The following is a 19807-nucleotide window of genomic DNA, read 5'->3' on the forward strand; positions in this document are numbered from 1 at the left end:
GAGCGACAGGCCCATCTCCCCCACCTCTGTCACCAAAGCGAAATTCGCGTCCTTCACTTTGCCACCATCGCATCAGGCCCCGCCACACTGCCCTAGCGACAAGCCCCAGCCCCACTTTGTCACCATAGCTTCAGGTCGGGCACCCGCTCAGTCAACATAGTGACAGACCCCACCCCCGCTCTGTCTCCATATCGACAGGCACCACCCTCGCACTGTCACCCTGGCGACAGGCCCGTCCCCGCTCTGTCACCATAGCGACAAGCCCGACACCCGCTCTGTCTCGACAGACAGTCCCCGCCCCCCCGCTCGGTCTGCATGGCGTCAGGCCCCGCCCCCTGCTCTGTATCCATCGTGACAGGCCCCGCCCCCCAGCAGCTGGAATTAGTCAGTGATTCAGTGCCTATCATCATTGAATGAGTTTAACAATTGCAGTGAAGGGATATATCAGCACATTCTTCAACTGCTCCCTGAATTGAGTCTGGGTCACGGCGTAAATCGCAGTGTTTGTGCAGCAACTCAGGAGCTGCAGCATGAAGCCTGATTCCTGCAGAAACACAGCGAGATCAGCAGACACAGACCCCAAATGCTCCATCCTGTTCCATATAGAGTACACCATTAACAGCGTCCATAACAGAATGAAATTCCCCGAGATAACTAACAGTAAAATGATGGATTTCCTTCGGCTCTCCATCTCTGGGTCTCTGCGACTCTCCCCACTGCTGTGAGCCCGGAGTCTTCTGCGTCCTCTGCTGCTCACTAAAATGTGCCTGACGGTGAGAGCGTTGAGCAGCAGAATCACCACAAATGGGAGCCCCGGGGTTAGAATGTAATGGAAGAACTCGATTGTTCCCCAGACACGAGATTCCGCAACATCCTCTGTAACATCACAAAATCAGGGCAGGTTCCCCAGCCGATACTGACTTGTTAACATAAAATACCAGAAGATGTTCTTTAAACAGCTCAGCACAGTCACTGCTCCCAGCACCACAGCAGCCGTTTTCTCTCTGCAATATTTACTTTTCAGCTTCTGGGAACAAATGGCCACAAATCGATCAAAGGTGAAAGTGACGGTGAACCAGACAGAACAGTCTGTGGCTGCATAAAGCAGGACGGCGTGAATATTACACACGGGAATGAACAACAGGAACTGAAACTGTTCCCAATAAACAATGGGTATGTGCCTCAATATCAGGTCGAGGATAATGACCAGTAGATCCGCCACTGACATGGCCACCAGGTAGCGAGTGACACAGTTGGAGAGACCACACTTTCCCTGAGGCAGGATCCCAATCGTCAGCAAGTTAACTGTGAGGAAGGGAAATGAACAGGTCAACAAGCTGGGAGAAAAGTGACCAGTTTGATTTCAGACTTATTGAGATTTACAAATGTGTTCCTGTATCCAGTGATACATTGAAATGTTGAACCTGAAAGAACAAACAGGAAGGTGTGTATTGCAATGCAAGGCAGGAGATATTAACTGACAAAAGGATGATAGTGAAATTGTTCAACTCAGTGTGGATCATAATCCTCCCCCTCCCTCCTTTCCCTGTCTGGATTAAAAACTGTTCCTTCTCTAATCTCTCCCAGTTCTGATGAAGGGTCATCGACCTGAAACATTAATTCAGTTTCTCTCTCCACAGATGCTGAATATGTCCACCATTTTCTGTTTTTATTTCAGATTTGCAGCACTTTGCTGTTGTTTAGAATGTTAAAGGTTGGACTGACTGAGAGATTCTCTCACCTGTAATAGGCAGCACGGAAGTCAATTATTTCAAAGCAAAAAATTGGGAATGAGACCGCTAAAAAAAATCAATGAAACAAAAAATCTCAATCGTCACTAAGTTAACTGTAAAAAAGGGAAATTATCAGGAAACTATGAATCAGGTTAGGAGTAATAGACACAGTTTGAAGGGTTTCTGGTAACATTGTACATTTTGTTACCACGTTCAGTAAGCCTCTAATTAATGCACTCGTGACAGGGATTTCTGCTCGCAACAGGGAGTTGAGTTTAGCGGAGCCAGCAGAGTTTGTAACAGCGGACTGAAAATATGAGGTGAGCCCGATTTGGCGATTTGGAGCCCACGTCCGGTGCAATGTAGTGGCGCTCGGAAAATGAACTGCCTGGTTCCGTGATCTACACCCCTTTAAGTATGGGAATCCCACCTGCCAAAGTTCCTGAACAAGTCAGGGAGATGACGGATGTTGAGGTTAGGGACAGAATTTGATTACTCTAGGTCAAGTCGGCATAAATAGGGAGGAAGTGTTGGGTATTCTAAAAGGCATTAAGGTGAACAAGTCCCCAGGTCTGGATGGGATCTATCCCAGGTTACTGAGAGAAGCGACAGAGGAAATAGCTGGGGCCTAAACAGATATCTTTGCAGCATCCTTAAACAGGGGTGAGGTCCTGGAGGACGGGAGAATTGCTGATGTTGTCCCCTTGTTTAAGAAGGGTAGCAGGGATAATCCAGGTAATTATAGACCGGTGAGCCTGACGTCAGTGGTAAGGAAGCTGCTGGAGAAGATACTGAGCGATCGGATCTATTCACATTTGGAAGAAAATGGGCTTATCAGTGATAGGCAACATGGTTTTGTGCAGGGAAGGTCATGTCTTACCAACTTAATAGAATTCTTTGAGGAAGTGACAAAGTTGATTGATGAGGGAAGGGTTGTCGATGTCATATACATGGACTTCAATAAGGCGTTTGATAAGGTTCCCCATGGTCGGCTGGTGGAGAAAGTGAAGTCGCATGGGTTCCAGAGTGTACTAGCCTGATGGATAAAGAACTGGCTGGGCAACAGGAGACAGAGAGTAGCAGTGGAAGGGAGTTTCGCAAAATGGAGACGTGTGACCAGTGGTGTTCCACAGGGATCCGTGCTGGGACCACTGTTGTTTGTGATATACATAAATGATTTGGAGGAATGTATCGGTGGTCTGATTAGCAAGTTTGCAGCCGACACTAAGATTGGTGGAGAGGCAGATAGTGAAGGGGACTGTCAGAGAATACAGCAGAATATAGATAGATTGGAGATTTGGGCAGAGAAATGGCAGATGGAGTTCAATCAGGGCAAATGCGAGGTGATGCATTTTGGAAGATCCAATTCAAGAGTGAACTATACAATAAATGGAAAAGTCCTGGGGAAAATTGATGTGCAGAGAGAATTGGGTGTACAGGTCCATTGATCCCTGAAGGTGGCAACGCAGGTCAATAGAGTGGTCAAGAAGGCATACGGCATGCTTTCCTTCATCGGACGGGGTATTGCGTACAAGAGTTGGCAGGTCATGTTACAGTTGTATAAGACTTTGGCTCGGCCCCATTTGGAAAACTGCGTGAAGTTCTGGTCGCCACATTACCAAAAGGATGTAGATGCTTTGGAGAGGATGCCGAGGAGGTTCACCAGGATGTTGCCTGGTATGGAGGGCGCTAGCTATGAAGAGAGGTTGAGTAGATTCGGATTATTTTCATTAGAAAGACGGTGGTTGAGGGCGGACCTGATTGAGGTGTACAAAATCATGAGAGGTATCGGCAGGGTGGATAGCAAGAAGCTTTTTCCCAGAGTGGGGGATTCAATCACTAGGTGTCACGAGTTCAAAGTGAAAGGGGAAAAGTTTAGGGTGGATATACATGGAAAGTTCTTTACGCAGATGGTGGTGGGTGCCTGCAACGCGTTGCCAGCGGAGGTGGTAGACACGAGCACGATAGCATCTTTTAAGATGTATCTAGACAGATACATGAATGGGCAGGAAGCAAAGAGATACAGACCCTTAGAAAATAAAGCAACATGTTTAGATAGAGGATTTGGATTGGCGCAGGCTTGGAGGGCCGAAGGGCCTGTTCCTGTGCTGTAATTGTCTTTGTTCTTTGTTTTTAATCAGAGGCCCAGCTGCTCAGTAGCATTGGCAAGACCACTGGGAGCAGTGGAACTGCTAGCAATATACCAGGCCTGTGTTCAGGACCATCGCTGGAGCCCTGGTCCCTCGGTAAATGTGGCGAGGACACGAGGGTCAGTCAACTAGTCGGGGCCCCTGCCAGTAATAACCAGGTCTGGGACCAGGAGCATGACTGGAGAGCCGGGACCCGAGGCATGTGTTTGTGTCCTCTGGGTCTGGTTAGGGAGTGGGTGTTACTGTCAGAACAACTCCAGTCCTGAAACCGGGACTATTACTGGAGTCCCAAATCCCAGATACGTTTAGGAGTTTCGTGGCGGCCCTTCAGAGTCTGGGGCCCACTGCCGGTACGACAGCAGACCTGGAAATAGGTGCCTTGCCGGACCCCGACACTAAAGATAATTGTTGCGGGTTTTCAGGGCCTATCAGTCACTTGGTGCCACTGCCCGTACTACACAAGTCCTGGGACCAGGAATGTCACTCGAGGTTGGACTTCAGATAAGGCTGATAGGATAGCCAGAATCATTCAGGGAACGGGAGCCACTGCCAATAGTACAGCTGGCCGGGTACCAGGACCATTCCTGGACATCCAGAGCCAAGGTACATGTGAGAATGTCGCCTGGGACCAATAAGGAAACGGGGGGAGGGAAACTGCCAGTAAAAGACCACTGCCTAGCCTGGAGACCCCAGAGCCAGGTATGTGTGGTGGGGAAGTTGGGGCTAGCTATGGAGGAGGGACAACTGCTGACAGTGCACCAGTCCTGGGAACAGGACCGTAGCTGGAATCCTGGATCTCAGGTAAGTGATGTGGGATGGCCAGGGCTGGCAAGGGGGCGGGGACCACTGCTGATACTGCACCAGGCCAGGGACTTTAGCAGCCTTGGAGTCCGAGACCCCAGGTAAGTGCAGTGGGGAATCAGCGTCCAGTCTGATAGCTCCTGTTTGATGGAGAGTGGGCAGGCTGAGTGCGGGGGAGTTTAATGCAGAAGATGTCTTTGTTGTTCTGTGCCCGTCCACGGCCCACATAATACCCTTCGGAGGAGCACTCCCCCAATTCTGCAGAGGGGCTGCCTTATTTTACTGGGCGGCCTGCACAAGTTGTGGGGCTGCCACCAACCGCTCGTGTAATTCCACTTAACGGCCTCAATTGACATCTGAGTCAGAAGGTTGTCTACATCACCACTGTTGGAGCACCTCCGCCTTCTATCCTAACTCCTGCGAACCCATTTAATTCCGCCCAGGGTTTAAATTATACAATCATGATTGGATTGGGAAAGAGAATTAAAACAACCAGATTACAACTGGAATTCGGAGTGGATTAAGAAGTTAAAAAATTAAGATGATTAAATGAAACATGAGTAATAACAGGTTTATTATAAATCTGCCCCTCAGTAAATATTGACGAGGACAGTGACCAATTGCAGGAGGTCTTTTATCAACATTGTGCTGAATGACTGTTTTTCAGACTGGAGGGAGGTATACAGTGTTGTTCCCCGGGGTTCAGTGCTCGGACCACTGCTGTTTTTCAGACTGGAGGGAGGTATACAGTGTTGTTCCCCGGGGTTCAGTGCTAGGACCACTGCTGTTTTTCAGACTGGAGGGAGGTATACAGTGTTGTTCCCCGGGGTTCAGTGCTCGGACCACTGCTGTTTTTCAGACTGGAGGGAGGTATACAGTGTTGTTCCCCGGGGTTCAGTGCTCGGACCACTGCTGTTTTTCAGACTGGAGGGAGGTATACAGTGTTGTTCCCCGGGGTTCAGTGCTAGGACCACTGCTGTTTTTCAGACTGGAGGGAGGTATACAGTGTTGTTCCCCGGGGTTCAGTGCTAGGACCACTGCTGTTTTTCAGACTGGAGGGAGGTATACAGTGTTGTTCCCCAGGGTTCAGTGCTAGGACCACTGCTGTTTTTCAGACTGGAGGGAGGTATACAGTGTTGTTCCCCGGGGTTCAGTGCTAGGACCACTGCTGTTTTTCAGACTGGAGGGAGGTATACAGTGTTGTTCCCCGGGGTTCAGTGCTAGGACCACTGCTGTTTTTCAGACTGGATTGAGGTATACAGTGTTGTTCCCCGGGGTTCAGTGCTAGGACCACTGCTGTTTTTCAGACTGGAGGGAGGTATACAGTGTTGTTCCCCGGGGTTCAGTGCTCGGACCACTGCTGTTTTTCAGACTGGAGGGAGGTATACAGTGTTGTTCCCCGTGGTTCAGTGCTAGGACCACTGCTGTTTTTCAGACTGGAGGGAGGTATACAGTGTTGTTCCCCGGGGTTCAGTGCTAGGACCACTGCTGTTTTTCAGACTGGAGGGAGGTATACAGTGTTGTTCCCCGGGGTTCAGTACTGGGACCACTGCTGTTTTTCAGACTGGAGGGAGGTATACAGTGTTGTTCCCCGGGGTTCAGTGCTAGGACCACTGCTGTTTTTCAGACTGGAGGGAGGTATACAGTGTTGTTCCCCAGGGTTCAGTGCTAGGACCACTGCTGTTTTTCAGACTGGAGGGAGGTATACAGTGTTGTTCCCCGGGGTTCAGTACTGGGACCACTGCTGTTTTTCAGACTGGAGGGAGGTATACAGTGTTGTTCCCCAGGGTTCAGTACTGGGACCACTGCTGTTTTTCAGACTGGAGGGAGGTATACAGTGTTGTTCCCCGGGGTTCAGTACTGGGACCACTGCTGTTTTTCAGACTGGAGGGAGGTATACAGTGTTGTTCCCCGGGGTTCAGTGCTAGGACCACTGCTGTTTTTCAGACTGGAGGGAGGTATACAGTGTTGTTCCCCGGGGTTCAGTACTGGGACCACTGCAGTTTTTCAGACTGGAGGGAGGTATACAGTGTTGTTCCCCGGGGTTCAGTGCTAGGACCACTGCTGTTTTTCAGACTGGAGGGAGGTATACAGTGTTGTTCCCCGGGGTTCAGTGCTAGGACCACTGCTGTTTTTCAGACTGGAGAGAGGTATACAGTGTTGTTCCCCGGGGTTCAGTGCTAGGACCACTGCTGTTTTTCAGACTGGAGGGAGGTATACAGTGTTGTTCCCCGGGGTTCAGTGCTCGGACCACTGCTGTTTTTCAGACTGGAGGGAGGTATACAGTGTTGTTCCCCGGGGTTCAGTGCTCGGACCACTGCAGTTTTTCAGACTGGAGGGAGGTATACAGTGTTGTTCCCCGGGGTTCAGTACTGGGACCACTGCTGTTTTTTAGACTGGAGAGAGGTATACAGTGTTGTTCCCCGGGGTTCAGTGCTCGGACCACTGCTGTTTTTCAGACTGGAGGGAGGTATACAGTGTTGTTCCCCGGGGTTCAGTACTGGGACCACTGCTGTTTTTCAGACTGGAGAGAGGTATACAGTGTTGTTCCCCGGGGTTCAGTACTGGGACCACTGCTGTTTTTCAGACTGGAGGGAGGTATACAGTGTTGTTCCCCGGGGTTCAGTGCTCGGACCACTGCTGTTTTTCAGACTGGAGGGAGGTATACAGTGTTGTTCCCCGGGGTTCAGTACTGGGACCACTGCTGTTTTTCAGACTGGAGAGAGGTATACAGTGTTGTTCCCCGGGGTTCAGTACTGGGACCACTGCTGTTTTTCAGACTGGAGGGAGGTATACAGTGTTGTTCCCCGGGGTTCAGTGCTCGGACCACTGCTGTTTTTTAGACTGGAGGGAGGTATACAGTGTTGTTCCCCGGGGTTCAGTACTGGGACCACTGCTGTTTTTCAGACTGGAGGGAGGTATACAGTGTTGTTCCCCGGGGTTCAGTGCTAGGACCACTGCAGTTTTTTAGACTGGAGAGAGGTATACAGTGTTGTTCCCCGGGGTTCAGTACTGGGACCACTGCAGTTTTTTAGACTGGAGGGAGGTATACAGTGTTGTTCCCCGGGGTTCAGTGCTAGGACCACTGCAGTTTTTTAGACTGGAGAGAGGTATACAGTGTTGTTCCCCGGGGTTCAGTGCTCGGACCACTGCTGTTTTTCAGACTGGAGGGAGGTATACAGTGTTGTTCCCCGGGGTTCAGTGCTAGGACCACTGCTGTTTTTTAGACTGGAGGGAGGTATACAGTGCTGTTCCCCGGGGTTCAGTACTGGGACCACTGCTGTTTTTCAGACTGGAGAGAGGTATACAGTGTTGTTCCCCAGGGTTCAGTACTGGGACCACTGCTGTTTTTCAGACTGGAGGGAGGTATACAGTGTTGTTCCCCAGGGTTCAGTGCTCGGACCACTGCTGTTTTTTAGACTGGAGGGAGGTATACAGTGTTGTTCCCCGGGGTTCAGTGCTAGGACCACTGCAGTTTTTCAGACTGGAGGGAGGTATACAGTGTTGTTCCCCGGGGTTCAGTGCTCGGACCACTGCTGTTTTTCAGACTGGAGGGAGGTATACAGTGTTGTTCTCCGGGGTTCAGTGCTAGGACCACTGCTGTTTTTCAGACTGGAGGGAGGTATACAGTGTTGTTCTCCGGGGTTCAGTGCTAGGACCACTGCAGTTTTTCAGACTGGAGGGAGGTATACAGTGTTGTTCCCCGGGGTTCAGTGCTCGGACCACTGCTGTTTTTCAGACTGGAGGGAGGTATACAGTGTTGTTCCCCGGGGTTCAGTACTGGGACCACTGCTGTTTTTCAGACTGGAGGGAGGTATACAGTGTTGTTCCCCGGGGTTCAGTGCTAGGACCACTGCTGTTTTTTAGACTGGAGGGAGGTATACAGTGTTGTTCCCCGGGGTTCAGTGCTCGGACCACTGCTGTTTTTCAGACTGGAGGGAGGTATACAGTGCTGTTCCTCAGGGTTCAGTACTGGGACCACTGCTGTTTTTCAGACTGGAGGGAGGTATACAGTGTTGTTCCCCGGGGTTCAGTGCTAGGACCACTGCTGTTTTTTAGACTGGAGGGAGGTATACAGTGTTGTTCCCCGGGGTTCAGTACTGGGACCACTGCTGTTTTTCAGACTGGAGGGAGGTATACAGTGTTGTTCCCCGGGGTTCAGTGCTAGGACCACTGCTGTTTTTTAGACTGGAGGGAGGTATACAGTGTTGTTCCCCGGGGTTCAGTACTGGGACCACTGCTGTTTTTTAGACTGGAGGGAGGTATACAGTGTTGTTCCCCGGGGTTCAGTGCTAGGACCACTGCTGTTTTTCAGACTGGAGGGAGGTATACAGTGTTGTTCCCCGGGGTTCAGTGCTAGGACCACTGCTGTTTTTCAGACTGGAGAGAGGTATACAGTGTTGTTCCCCGGGGTTCAGTACTGGGACCACTGCAGTTTTTTAGACTGGAGGGAGGTATACAGTGTTGTTCCCCGGGGTTCAGTGCTAGGACCACTGCTGTTTTTCAGACTGGAGGGAGGTATACAGTGTTGTTCCCCGGGGTTCAGTACTGGGACCACTGCAGTTTTTTAGACTGGAGGGAGGTATACAGTGTTGTTCCCCGGGGTTCAGTGCTCGGACCACTGCTGTTTTTCAGACTGGAGGGAGGTATACAGTGTTGTTCCCCGGGGTTCAGTACTGGGACCACTGCTGTTTTTCAGACTGGAGGGAGGTATACAGTGTTGTTCCCCGGGGTTCAGTGCTCGGACCACTGCTGTTTTTCAGACTGGAGGGAGGTATACAGTGTTGTTCCCCGGGGTTCAGTGCTCGGACCACTGCTGTTTTTCAGACTGGAGAGAGGTATACAGTGTTGTTCCCCGGGGTTCAGTGCTCGGACCACTGCTGTTTTTCAGACTGGAGGGAGGTATACAGTGTTGTTCCCCGGGGTTCAGTGCTCGGACCACTGCTGTTTTTCAGACTGGAGGGAGGTATACAGTGTTGTTCTCCGGGGTTCAGTGCTAGGACCACTGCTGTTTTTCAGACTGGAGGGAGGTATACAGTGTTGTTCCCCGGGGTTCAGTGCTAGGACCACTGCTGTTTTTCAGACTGGAGGGAGGTATACAGTGTTGTTCCCCGGGGTTCAGTGCTAGGACCACTGCTGTTTTTCAGACTGGAGGGAGGTATACAGTGTTGTTCCCCGGGGTTCAGTGCTAGGACCACTGCTGTTTTTCAGACTGGAGGGAGGTATACAGTGTTGTTCCCCGGGGTTCAGTACTGGGACCACTGCAGTTTTTTAGACTGGAGAGAGGTATACAGTGTTGTTCCCCGGGGTTCAGTACTGGGACCACTGCAGTTTTTCAGACTGGAGGGAGGTATACAGTGTTGTTCCCCGGGGTTCAGTGCTCGGACCACTGCTGTTTTTCAGACTGGAGGGAGGTATGCAGTGTTGTTCCCCGGGGTTCAGTGCTAGGACCACTGCTGTTTTTCAGACTTGAGGGAGGTATACAGTGCTGTTCCCCGGGGTTCAGTGCTAGGACCACTGCTGTTTTTTAGACTGGAGGGAGGTATACAGTGCTGTTCCCCAGGGTTCAGTACTAGGACCACTGCTGTTTCTGATATACATTAATGACTTGGACTTCATGCAGAGGTCATGCAGCATGGAAGTTTCGTGAAGGGCGAGGAAAATAGTAATATAATTCATGAGGCCATAGACAGGGTGGTGGGATGTGCAGAAACAACAACAACTTGTATTTATATAGCGCTGCCTTTAATGTATTAAAACATCTCAAGATGTTACGTGGAGCAGCAAAATTTTAATCATACAGACCCAGCGATATGGGATTTTAGTTACAAGAAGAGATTGGAAAGGCTGGGATTGTTCTCTTTGGAACAACGAAGGGTAAGGGGATATTTAATATAGAAATCAGGAAGAGTTTTGATAGCGTAATTAAGGAGAAAGTGTTTCCAATGTCAGAAAGTTTAATATTAAGAAAACACAAATTGAAGGTAATTGGCAAAAACCATAGGGGAAATGAGGAGCATTTTCTTGCACAGCGAATTGTTGGGATCTGGAATTCACTGCCTGTAAACATGGTGGAAGCAGTTTCAATAATATCCTTCAAAAGGGAATCTAATCAATACTTGAAAAGAAAAAATAATGCTGAAGTCTGGGGATAGAGGACGAGAGGGGAACTAATTAGATAGCTCTTTCAAAGAAACAGCACTGACACGATGGGCCGAATAGACTAGTTCTGCGTTGCATCAACCTCTGATTCTTTGAGCAAGAGACAGACAATAAAAAAGAGAGAGTGAGACACAAGTGAAAGAGAGAAAGGATAACAGACACAGAGATAAAAAGATGTTTATGCTGCTTTTCAGGCCAAGGTATTGTAATTCATGATCTGTCCGTGCCAGATACTGTTGAGGCAGGTAACACACAAACGTCATGCTGCCTCCTCATGTTCATGAATTCCAAATGCCGCTCAGGGTGACCCGCGCTGCTGTCTGGCTGCACGATTAACAGATACCTAATTGTGTCTGAAGCTCATTCGTAACTTCTGGCATCACTGAGAGATTTCAGTATGATGCCATGTTCCTGCCTGATGTCCCTTCTTAACTCCCACCTCCCCTTCTTCCTGCTGTCTGGGATGATGCACAAGCTGCAGATGGCAGGACCATGGACCTCCTGCTTTCCATCCCACCCTCAATCCCTCACCCCCAAGTCTCCGCTTCTGATTTTGTACTTTGCAATGATAACCCAAAACTGCCAGCTGATAGACGTGTCCACTGAGATACTTTGTCCATTGACAGGCCTGTCAGGCAGTCTGTTGTCACTCTCAAGGAACATGGAGGAATGCAGCCCCAACATGACACAGGATATTGCACAGAGCTTGAAGCCCATTTTTCCGCTGTGGACGTGATCTCCAACTCCATAACAGCACTAATGGAATCAGCTGTGGTACAGCGTCTGGTGACCATTGCCTCAGCTTCCATTGCAGTACAGGTGGTAGACACCCAATGTCAGACTGAGGTTATGAGATCCATGCTGGCTGCCATGCAGGATCATACTGCTTCCATCATGGCTGTGGATGTCACTGCTCAAAGGGGTTTGCAGGCTCTCACAGCAGTCCCTCAAACTGTGATCCAGTAGATTACTGGTATTTCTGAGTTGTCGCCCTTTGGAAGTGACAGTGATTCCGTGGAGCTTGAACCTGCTGTCCTCCCTCAGGATGACAGTGTTTGTTCTCCTTTCACTGTCACTCCACCAGTGTCCCTGCTGTTAGCCATCAGCCAGCCCAGGCTGCTGCTTCCCATTTCGAGGTGGTGCAGCCTGAATCCGAGTCCTCAAACACAGAGATGCCCGAGTGCGTCCTGCAAGACCATCTGCCGTCTCTCCCAGTGAATATCAGCAGCCTTTCACCAGCCATGCTGCAGCCACTGGGGAAACACTGTGTAAGAACCCGAAGCAAGTCGTGGAATCCAACAAGACAGGCACTAAGGGAATACACCAGGCTGAATAGTTCAGTTTTGTTTGTATAATTGAATGTGTTGTTTGATAAAGATGTTAATGTAACGTTTGTGTTGGTGGCATTTTTATTTTACAGAGAGATGAATGAATTATGGAGAAGTTATAATGGGGAATTTAATTATCCAAATATGGACTGAAAAAGCAGTAGTGTCGAGGGCAGAGAGGGGGAAGAGTCTCCAGAATGTGTTCACGAAAATTTTCTAAAGCAACATATTTACAGTCCAACGAGACGGGGTCGGGGGCATTGCTGGTCCGAGTGTTTCTTAATGAGGTGGGCCGAGTGGATAGAATATCAGTGGGAGAACATTTATGTTGCAGTGATCATTGTATCATTAGGATTAGGTTGGCTATGGAAAAAGACAAAGAGCAATCTCAGGTTAAAAAATAATGTGGGGGGAAGCCAAAGTCAATGGGGTAGGAATGGATCTGGGAAGAATAAATTGGACTCTTAGTCTGGCGGGAAAAACAGTGGCTGAACAAAAGGCTACCTTCAAAGTTCGGGCACAGTCAAGGTATTGGATGAAAAAAGAGATAGAGATGACAATGAAAAAGAATAAAAGTGTGCTCATGGCAGATGTCAAGTAAATAATACAATGGAGAACAGCCTGGATATAGAAGGTTCAAAGTGGAAATGAACAAGAAAATAAGAAAAACAAAGTGAGAGAATGAAAAGAGACTGGTAGCTAACACAAAACGGAATTCGAAAAATTTCAATCGGCGCATAAATAGTAAACCTGTGGTAAAAGGTGGAGCAGGGTCGATTAGGGATCAAAAGGGTATTTACACATAGAAGTATGGGGAATAGCTGTGGTATTAAATGACTACTTGGCATCTGTCTTCACCAAGGAGAAATATGCTACCCAGGCCACGGCGAAAGAAGACAAACTTAAGACACTGGGATGATTTAAAATTGATAAGGAGGAGGTATTAACTTAAAATTGATAAAGTGCCAGGGCCAGATACGATGCATCCATGGATACTGAGGGAATTGAGAGTGGAATATGCTGAGGCATATTTTCCAGTCTTTGTTCGATTCGGGGGTGGTGACAGCAGACTGGAGAATTGCAAACGTTACCCCCTTGTTCAAAAAAGGGTGTAAAGATTAGCCCAGAAACTGCAGGCCAGTCAGTTTAACTTCGGTGGTGGGGGATATTCTCGAAAGAATGATGTGGGCCAAAATGAATAGTCACAGGGACAAATGCGGATTAATTAAGTAAAGCCAGCACAGATTTCATTAAGGACAATCATGCTTGCTGGAGTACAAGGACTTTCAAAAGGTGTTTGTTACAGTGCCATGCAACAGACATGTGAGCAAATTTATAGCTCCTGGAATAAAAGGGATAGTAGCAATATGGATACGAAATTGTCTGCATAACAGAAAACGGAGAGTGGTGGTTAATGGATGTTTTTCGAGTTGGACGAATGTTTGTAGTGGAGTGCCCAGATACCTTTGCTTTTCCTGATATATATTTATGACCTAAAGTTTTGTGTACAGGGCATAATTCCAAAATTTCCAGATGATTCGAAACTTGAAACTATTGTGAATTGTCAGGAGGATAGAACTTCACAAGGACATAGGCAGGTTAATGGATTGGGCGGACACATGGCAGATGAAGATCAGTGCAGTGAAATGTGATGTAATCCATTTAGACAGGAATAAAATGGAGAGACAATATAAAGTAAGGGGAACAATTCTATAAGGGGTTCAGGAGCAGAGGGAGCTGGATGTATACGTGCATAATTCATTGATGGTGGCAGGACAGGTTGAGGGAGTGGTGAATGAAGCATACTGTGTCCTGGGCTTTATTAATAGGGGCAAAGAGTACAAGAGCAAGGAAGTTATGTAAGACACTAGTTCTTCCTGAGATGGAGTGTTGTGTCCAGTTCTGGGCGCCACGCTTCAGTAATGATGTGAGCGCATTGGAGAGAGTGCAGAAAAGATTCACAAGAATGGTTTCAGGGATGAGGAATTTTGTTATGAAGATGGATTGGAGAAGTTAGGACTGTTTTCCTTGGAGAAGGGAAGGCTGCGAGGTGATTTGATAAAGGTATTCAAAATCATGAGGAGACTGGACAGTGTAGATAGAGATAAACTGCTTCTGCTTGTGACAGGGTCCAAAACGAGAGCAGAAAGTTTTAAAGTGATTGGCAAACGAAGCAAAAGCAACATGAGGAAAAGCTTTTTCGCACAGCGAGTGGTTGGGATGTGGAATGCACTGCCTGAGTGTGTGGCGGAGGTAGATTTGATCAAGGTTTTCAAAAGGAAATTAGACAGTGATATGAAACGGAAGAGTGTGCAGTGTAACAGGAAGACGATGGGGGAATGACACTAGGTGAATTGCTCATTTGGAAAACTGGTGTGACCAGGATGGGCAGAATAGCCTCCTTCTGTGTTGTCATCATTCTGTGATTCTGTGATTCTTTTATTGCAGGATAAGGGGACACTGTGATGGGAGGTCTCAGATGGACGTAACGATGGAAAATAGGGATCCATGACGATAAAGGAAAGTTGCCCTATTGGAACCCAAGTCTGAGCAGACACTATCTTGCCCTGGTCGAAGGCATCCAGGAAATATCCTCCCTCCCTCCTCTTCCTCCCCATCATCCTCCTCCTCGTACTCATGAGGTGGCCTCCAGATTCCTGTTGGCAATGCCTGGGTCCCCATGATGGTGATGATATGAAGGATGCAGCAGAACACTATGAATTGGACACCTGCTCCAGTGTGCACTGGAGGGCTCCCCCCGAGCGGTTCACACATCGGAAGCATTGCTTCATCACGCCGATGGCCTGCTCCACGATGTTCCTGGTGGCCTCTTTGCTTACGGTACACACGGATTACTTGATGTCGTGGGTGGGTAGCAGTGGTGGGTATTGGTTGTTTGTGAGGGCGTAGAATCATGAACCGTGTATGCAGGGGGAAATATCTGCCTCTGAGGAGCCATATTCTGGTTCTTCATGGAGGGCCGAAGAAGTTGGGACCGGCTGACTGCTTCAGATTGAAGGTATCGTGGCTTCTGCCAGGATAGTGGACATTCACCCACATGATATACTGGGCATGCTTACGCACCAGCTGTACAGTAATGGAATGAGAGTTTTATTTCAATTCCTGTATCTCTCTCCATTGATATGGGGGCTTGACAGTGCCAAGTACACCATCAGGAATCCCGCTATCCCGAGAAAGCCACGGGACCTCTCTTCCTGATCCTCTCTGCTGAGGGAGAAAATAATGTCACAGGCAGCCACCCCCACTTCACAGACGCATCGATGGACAACACACAGTCCTAGAAACGGCAGGCCCGTTATTCGAGCGCTGAGGATGATGTGCATCGCCTGGAACCGAACATAGATAGGCCAGTATTGTGGGCAGAGAAGTATCAGATGGAATTTAATACTAGCAAATGTGAAGTGATGCATTTTAGCAGCAGGAAACCGAAGAGACGATATATACTTAAGGGAACCGTTCAAAAGAGTGCATAGGAACATAAGGACCTGGGGTGCATGTGCATCGATCTTTGCAGGTGGCAGGACACACTGAGAAAGTGGTGAGTAAAGCATATGGGATCTTGAAAATCATAATCTTACACATTCAGTAAGGCGTTTGATAAGGTTCCCCACGGTAGGCTATTGCAGAAAATACGGAAGTATGGGATTGAAGGTGATTTAGTGCTTTGGATCAGAAATTGGCTAGCTGAAAGAAGTCAGAGGGTGGTGGTTGATGGCAAATGTCCATCCTGGAATTTAGTTACTAGTGGTGTACCGCAAGGTTCTGTTTTGGGGCCACTGCTGTTTGTCATTTTTATAAATGACCTGGATGAGGGTGTAGAAGGGTGGGTTAGTAAATCTGCGGATGACACGAAGGTCGGTGGAGTTGTGGATAGTGCCGAAGGATGTTGTAGGGTACAGAGGGACATAGATAGGCTGCAGAGCTGGGCTGAGAGATGGCAAATGGAGTTTAATGCGGAAAAGTGTGAGGTGATTCACTTTGGAAGGAGTAACAGGAATGCAGAGTACTGGGCTAATGGGAAGATTCTTGGTAGTGTAGATGAGCAGAGAGATCTTGGTGTCCAGGTACATAAACCCCTGAAAGTTGCCACCCAGGTTAATAGGGCTTTTAAGAATGCATTTGGTGTGTTAGCTTTTATTAGTAGGGGGATCGAGTTTCGGAGCCACGATGTCATGCTGCAGCTATACAAAACTCTGGTGCAGCCGCACCTGGAGTATTGCGTGCAGTTCTGGTCACTGCATTATAGGAAGGACGTGGAAGCTTTGGAAAGGGTGCAGAGGAGATTTACTAGGATGTTGCCTGGTATGGAGGGAAGGTCTTGTGAGGAAAGGCTGAGGGACTTGAGGTTGTTTTCGTTAGAGAGAAGGAGGAGGAGAGGTGACTTAATAGAGACATATAAGATAATCAGAGGATTAGATAGGGTGGATAGTGAGAGTCTTTTGCCTCGGATGGTGATGGCAAACACGAGGGGAAATAGCTTTAAGTTGAGGGGTGATAGAGATAGGACAGATGTCAGAGGTAGTTTCTTTACTCAGAGAGTAGTAGGGGCGTGGAACGCCCTGCCTGCAACAGTCGCAGACTCGCCAACTTTAAGGGCATTTAAGTGGTCATTGGATAGACATATGGATGAAAATGGAATAGTGTAGGTCAGATGGTTTCACAGATCGGCGCAACATTGAGGGCCGAAGGGCCTTTACTGCGCTGTAATGTTCTATACTTTGAGTACAAAAGCAAGGACGTTATAATGGACCTATACAGAGCTCTGGTTTGGCCTCAGCAGGAGTATTGCATCCAGTTCTGTTAAACACATTTCAGGAAGGATATGAAGATCCTTGAGACGGTGCAGAGGAGATTTTACAGAATGGTTCCAGGGATGGAGGATATTAGCTACAAGGTTAAGTTGGAACATCTGAGGTTGATCTTCCTCCAGCAAAGGCGATTAAAGGGAGATATAATAGCGGTGTACAAGATTACGACAAATTGATATCCGTTAGACAAGGGAAAACTGCTTCCATTGACTGGTGAAGCAAGGACAAGGAGACAAAATTGGCAGGTTTTATCCTTTCATGCGATGTGGGCGTCGCTGGCTTGTCAGCATTTATTGCCCATCCCTAATTGCCCTTGTGAAGGTGGTGGTAAGCTGCCTTCTTGAACAGCTGCAGTCCATGTGGTGTAGCTACACCATCAGTGTTGTTCGGCAGGGAGTTCCAGGATATTGACCCAGTGACAGTGCAGGAACGGTGATATAGTTCCATTTCAGGATGGCAGGATAGTGTGTGGCTTGGAGGGGAATTTGCAGGTGGTGGTGTTTCATGCATGTGCTGCCCTTGTCCTTCTAGGTGGCAGAGGTCAGGGGTTTAGAAGATGCTGTCTAAGGAGCCTGGCAGACGTGCTGCAGTGCACCTCGTAATGGTACACACTGCTGCCACTGTGCGTCCGTGATGGAGGTAGTGAATGCGTGTGGATGGGGTGTTCATCAAGCGGCCTGCTTTGTATTGGATGGTGTCCAGCTTCTTGAGTGTTGTTGGATCTGCAGCCATCAGGCAAGTGAAGAGTATCCCATCACACTCCTGACTTGTGTCTTGTAGATGGTGGCCAGGCTTTCGGGAGTCAGGAGGTGAGATACTCACCACAGGATTCCGAGCCTCTACCTGCTCTTGTCGCCACTGTATTTATATAACTACCGCCGTTCAGTTTGTGGTCAATGGTAATAGATATCGATGGTGGGGGACTCAGCGATCGTGATGCTATTGAATGCCATGGGGAAATGTTCAGATATTCTCTTGCCTGAGTAAGAGATGCAGGGGAATATATGGAAGGACTTTCTTTTTATGCATCAAGTGGTAATAACCTGGAACTCACGACCCACCAGTGTGGTGGAAGTGGAGACCATCAATAATTTCTAAAGGAAACTGAATGGGCACTTGATGGAAATGGGCTGGCACGGCAATGGGAACGAGTGGAGGAGTGGGACTGAATGGGTTATTCGACAAATAGCCTACAGGATTCGATGGGGATAATGGCCTCCATATGTCCTATTTATGACTATGTCCGAATAAATCTCTTTGATTCTATGTTAAATACATCGACCGCTCATGCCTGGAAGATCCGGATGCATAGACGTTCAATGGAACTGTGACCTTATCGGTCACTGACAGCTCCTTCCTCACCCTGATGTGCGGCTCAAGGTCGTGTTGCAGGAGGTGACATAGCTCTGTGACCACTTCGGTATTTAATCAGAGTCACCTCAAACACTGCTCCTGGGTTAGGTGTAGATAGGAACAGTGCTCTTGGAAAACACGGCGTGTTTAGGGCAGAGACCCCTCCTGCTACCTCTTTACAGGGATCCCCCTCTCTGCAGTCTCTGCTCCATTTGTTGTTCATGTTGCAGACGCAGAGACACTGTAAATACAGTCCTGATAGCTCGTTCAGAGTTGGGTCACCAACTCCTGTGTCCTCCCTGAATGTCTGCAGCAGTTCACAATGCAACCTCCAGAAAACCATCCATAGCTGCTCCACTAACTTTGCAGCAGCAGAACTAAGTCAAAAGCCCCTCACCTGTAAGCTGGATGTCTGGTCCTTTTAAATAACACAAGAGGGGGTTCCTCGCGCTACATAGGCGATCAGTGGACATGCACAGACCAAGTTTCAAAGGCGCACATCAAAGCTGTCGGAATGATAGATTGTTGTCTTATTCAAACTCCTCCGAACACTAACACCACATTCTTGGAATGTCGAGGCTGGAGCCATGCCCAGCATGGGTAATATGCAGACAGAGATCGAATTGTCTGGTTTCGCAGATCCCATTATTTTATGGACCAAAGATTCCATTGTGTTGGCGTCAGCGGTGGATGTAGAGCCAAACATGACAATCGGGGAAAATAGAGAGGTGGGGAAAAAAGCTTTATAAACGGCCAGTGCAGAAGTGCCCGACTGCTCGTCTTGCACTGCTTCATTGATCCAGGCTTCCATCATGTCAGCAGCAGTGGTGCCATTGAACCGAAAATCATGGGCAGTGCTGGATACAGAGGGAAAGAGATTCGCCAGGAATAACAACAGCAACAAGCAAGGCAGATAAGAACACTAATGCAGTTAAACATGGTTTATAAAAGTAATAACTGTGGAGAGTGACTTACCAGGGACACCAATCATAGCCAGCATAGGATAGTAAATGAATTGAATCAACAGAAGTGTGAGACAGATCCAAGTGTCTAGTGGTAGCAGATCATAAAATGTAGAAATAACGTAAAGATTCCAGGAGAAACTCCTACCCATCGTTGTAACATTCCAGTCTATTGTTCTCAGATTCTGATCCATTGTTATAACATTCCAATCTATTGTTATCAGATTTCGACCCACAGTTGTAACATTCCAATCTATTGTTCTCAGATTCTGATCTATCATCTCCCTCTCTCTGGAGCTGCTGATCCCTGTTATTGCTGGGGTGATATTCTTGCTGACACTATGGGACAACACACTGAACGGAGGTCCTTATTAATAGATGAGGGACATCCTCCAGTGATACAATTAGGGTCCATGGAGACTGACATTAATTACAGTCACTGAACAAACAAGTTCAGTTGACCCTTTTCCATCCATAATAACGTAAAAC

The 19807-nt window shown here is 48.2% G+C and overlaps 1 pseudogene; it reads right to left on the reverse strand.

Annotated features, from left to right (window-relative positions):
• Positions 1 to 406: 406 nt before the first annotated feature.
• Positions 407 to 19470, reverse strand: LOC137362776 (probable G-protein coupled receptor 139; annotated as a pseudogene).
• Positions 19471 to 19807: the final 337 nt, after the last annotated feature.

The sequence above is a fragment of the Heterodontus francisci genome, unplaced genomic scaffold, assembly GCF_036365525.1.
Source record: "Heterodontus francisci isolate sHetFra1 unplaced genomic scaffold, sHetFra1.hap1 HAP1_SCAFFOLD_237, whole genome shotgun sequence".
NCBI lineage: Eukaryota > Metazoa > Chordata > Chondrichthyes > Heterodontiformes > Heterodontidae > Heterodontus > Heterodontus francisci.